Source organism: Penaeus japonicus, unplaced genomic scaffold (assembly GCF_977035675.1).
Source record: "Penaeus japonicus unplaced genomic scaffold, GWHDUDI00000001_assembly GWHDUDI00000003, whole genome shotgun sequence".
In the NCBI taxonomy this organism is placed as follows: Eukaryota; Metazoa; Arthropoda; class Malacostraca; order Decapoda; family Penaeidae; genus Penaeus; species Penaeus japonicus.
This window is the reverse complement of record NW_028234405.1, coordinates 21,342,728-21,347,727: the sequence shown is the minus strand read 5'-3', so window position 1 is coordinate 21,347,727 and position 5,000 is coordinate 21,342,728. Positions and strand designations below refer to the sequence as shown.

The 5,000-nt window shown below is 25.6% G+C and overlaps 1 protein-coding gene across 1 annotated transcript in view; it reads left to right on the top strand.

Annotated features, from left to right (window-relative positions):
• Drgx (Dorsal root ganglia homeobox) overlaps positions 1 to 5,000 on the top strand; it is a 91,937-nt gene that overhangs the window by 631 nt on the left and 86,306 nt on the right. The window lies entirely within an intron of this gene.

Here is a 5,000-nt window from a genome sequence, read left to right as displayed (position 1 = left end):
ACCGTTTTATACCTATCTGTCCGCTGGTCGGTTGCAGAGGTTGAATATTTTCAATTTATATGTATGCATTTGCTGTTATAGCTTTAGTTTACGGGAACTTCATCGGTCGAAATAATTCAGATGAAAATCTTCATTATTCCGAACAGATAGATATTTTTATAACGGTAATATATCCATATCTACATTTTTCTCTCTATATATATATTACGCAAAGTATTTTATTAACCTAATGATTACTTTCAGCGCGTAATTAACATTTGTAGACACCGGTGAAGAGCGGCCGCCATTAATATATATATATATATATATATATATATATATATATATATATATATATATATATATATATATCCTTCAAGATATTAAGCTCTTTATCGAGAAGGTTTTATATATATTATATGTAGATTTTCCTTACATCCATTTTTAATATATTTGTCATAAAAAATGAGATCGAGGCATCGACAGTATAAATAAGTAGCCGAGAGAAATAAATATATGTGAAATAAATATATGTTTAAGGGATTTTCTGCTTATTTATATTATTATTTCATTGCTAATATTTTCTCTGCTGCATCCTATATGTATATAGCATATTATTTAGCGATTGATATCTTTATTAGATTGTGGATTGAATTTGATAACAGGCTTTCAATCTTTTCCGTTCGAAGTCTACGATCAAATGCTGATAATAATGGTAATGATAATAAAAGTAAAACTGATAAAAGTAATATTAGTAATTATATTAACAATGATAAGAACAACAATGATATAAATAAAAATGATGATGATGATATTGACTATATCTGATAGTAATAATAATGATGATGATAATGTTACTAACGATAATATGAGCAATATGATTAAATAATGAATGATAAAATAATCATGATAATAAGAGTGGCAATTTAACTCGATAAAATATATTTTATTTATCCGGTGATTTTTTTCAAAGATTATTTATCTGTTAATTGTATTTGTAATAATGGTATGATTCGCATAATCGTTTTTATTTTTATTTTTTTCTTATTATTATTGTTATTATTATTATTATTATTATTATTATTGTTATTATTATTATTATTATTATTATTATTGTTATTGTTGTTATTATTAATATCATTATTTTCATTATTATTATTATTATTATTATTATTATTATTATTATTATTATTATTATTATTATTATTATTATTATTATTATTATTGTTGTTATTATTATTATTATTATTATTATTATTATTATTATTATTATTATTATTATTGCTATTGTTATTATTATTATTATTATTATTATTTAATTATTGTTGTTGTTGTTGTCGATGTTGCTGTTACTATATATTTTTATTATTATTGCTATCATTGTCATCATTATGATTAATTACTCTTTAATCTCTATAATAATCACTACGCTCTTATTTCTTGCAATATTTTTCCTCATCAAAATGATAAAAGTCGCGGACTACATCGCCGATTTATGTTCATTACGGCGCTGGTACAATTACCAACATGTTGCTAGTATTGTTGTTATGATGCTGATGATGATTGTAGTAATTGTGGTAGTAGTTAGTGCAATGACGATAACAGTATAAATAAAATAATCACAATTATGATAGTTATGATAGATATAATAAATATAACAATAATAAGGGTCATAATAGATATGATGGAAATGAGGATTATGATAATGGTATTAAGAGGATAATGATAATGATGATAAGTACTAGTAGTAATGATTATGAGACTAATGATAGTGATAGTGATAATGATTATGATTATGATAATGGCTGCAGTACAAATGATTAAAACTATAATGATAATAATGGTAATTGTAATTATATTAATAATTATAATGATGATGATAAGGATAATAATGATAATAATACTGATAATAATGCAATATGAAAATGATTATGATAATGATTATGATTATCAGTATTATTACTGTCATTGTTATTATTATTATTATATTGATCTTTGTCATCATTTTATTATTATTATTATTATTATTATTATTATTATTATTATTATTATTATCATCATCATGATCATTATTATTATTATTATTATTATCATTATTATCATTATTATTATTATTATTATTATTATTATTATTATTATTATTATTATTATCATTATCATTATTATTATTATTATTATTATTATTATTATTATTATTATTATTATTATTATTATTATTATTATTATTATTATCATTATTGTTATTATTATTATCATTATCATTATTATTATTATTATTATTATTATTATTATTATTATCATTATTATTATTATTATCATCATTACTACTACCTCTAATTATTATTATTACCTCATTGTTATCATCAATTTCATTATTGTTATTATAATTATTATGATAATTATAAATATGAGGATAATAATCATTGTGGTTGTTGTTATTGTTGTTGTTATCATTGTTATTGCTATTCATATTATCATTATCATCACCAATTTTTGCTACTGTTATTATTATCATTATTATTATTATTATTATTGTTGTTGTTATCATTATTATTATTATTATTATTATTATTATTATTATTGTTATCATTATTATTATTATTATTATTATTATTATTATTATTATTATTGTTATTATTATTATTATTATTATTATTATTATTATTATCTAAATCATTATTATTTTTTATCTTCATATATTTGTTGCTGTTCTTATTGTTATCATTGTCAGTGTTGTTATTGATATATCATTATATCATGATTATCAATATTATTAATATTTTCGTTCTAATCATCATGATCATTGTCATTAAAGTAATGATACTACTGTTATTATGATGATAATGATAACATCAGTAATGGTGATGATAAGAGCAATGATAATTATGATAATAATGAATATACTACTACTAATGATAATAGTGATATTTATAATCATAATAATGATAATGATAACAATGATAATATTGATAATAATGATGGTAGTTATATCAATGATAATAAGATAATATTAAAAATGATGAAGGTTGATAATGATATTAATAATAAAAATAATTATAATAACAATAGTGATAATGATGATGATAATAATTTTTCATTGTTATTATCATTACTGTCATTGCCGTTATGGTTATCGTTATTACCTTCAAGGTCGTCATCACCACCGTCATCATCGTCATCTTCCTACTCCTCCGACCTCTCGCCTCCGTCTTCGTCTTCTACCTCCTCCTCCTCCTTTTCCTCTTCTTCTTCTTCTTCTTCCTCCACTTCGTCGTAATTGTCGTCGTCATCGTCCACCTTGTCCTCTTTCTCCTCCACCATCTCCATCTCTGCATCCACCACCACCTCCAACTCCACCTATACCACCACCTCTACCTCCATCTCCACCTTCACCTCCTTCACCACCACCACCACCTCCGCCATTACCACCACTACCTCCACCTCCATCTCCACTTCCACTTCCAACTCCTCCCCCTCCGCCACCTCCTCCACCATCACCACCACTATCACCACCGCCATCACCACCTCCTCCTCCTCCTCCTTCTCCACCACCACCACCACCACCTCCCCCTCCTCCTCCCCCACTCCCCCCCCCCCCCGCCTCCACCAACACCACCAATACTACCTCCTCCACCACCACCACCACCACCACCTCCTCCTCCTCCACCTTCCCCCCCCCCCACCTCCACCACCAACCCTTCCTCCTGCACCTCTTCCTCCTCCTCCACCTCAGCATCACCCTCATCAAAATCATCACCGTCATGATCAGCCTCATCATAACCGCAGTCCTCAATCATCACCATCGCCAATTTCTATAATTGTTCCCCCTTTTTTTTTCCTTTTTTTTGCCCACATTGACGTAAGACCATAATCATATTAGCAGCCATAAGGGAACGCGTCAAAACCTTTCTCTCTATATATCTATTTTGGTAATTGCTGTCCCCAAGCTGTTGACATTGATCATTATTAGATGAAATGATAATGGCATTAGTATTAAAAGTAATGGTAATGTTAATGATTTCGGCGAGGTAGACTTGAGTGTTTTTTTTGTTGTTGTTGTTGGTACTACTGCTCTTGTGCTGCTTGCTTATTACTTTTATCGTGATTTTTATTGTTATTTTTCTTCTTATTATTATTGTTATTATTGGTGTTGCTGTTATTATCATTGTTATTATTATTGTTATTATCATCATCATTATTATTATTGATATTGATATGTTATTATATTCATAGATATTATTATTATCATCATATATTATTATTACTATCATTATCATTATTAATATTGTTATCATTTCTATCATGATGATAAGAATGATAATGATAACAGTGATAATAGTAATCATGATAATCATGCTGCTGATAATAATAATGATGATAATTATTATGATAATAACAATACTAATAGTAATAATAACGATGATGAATCATTGATAATAATGATAATGATAATAATTAATATTATCATTGATATCGTCACGAAAAGAGATAACGATTATGGTACTATTGCTACTGTTGCTACTAATACTACTATTGATGATGATCCTAATGATAATGATGATGGTAATAAAATTGCGAATGATATGATTGGTAATACGATCAACGGTAATTTTCATTGTTTATTTTTGTTTTGTTTTCAGTATCCTTATTTTTTATTATTTTAATTATAATTATTATTGTTTTCATTATTATCATTGTTAGTATTATAATTGTCATTATCACACACACACACACACACACACACATCTGTAAGTATTTCTATATGTATGCATATATCTACATATATGTATCTCTATATCTATAAATATCTATTTATCTATCTATCTATCTGTCTATCTATCTATCTATCTATCTATCTATATCTATCTATCTATCTATCTATCTATCTATCTATATCTATCTATCTATCTATCTATCTATCTATCTATCTATCTATCTATATATATATATATATATATATATATATATATATATATATATATATATACATATATATGAATCGTCATTTGCATATATATTGT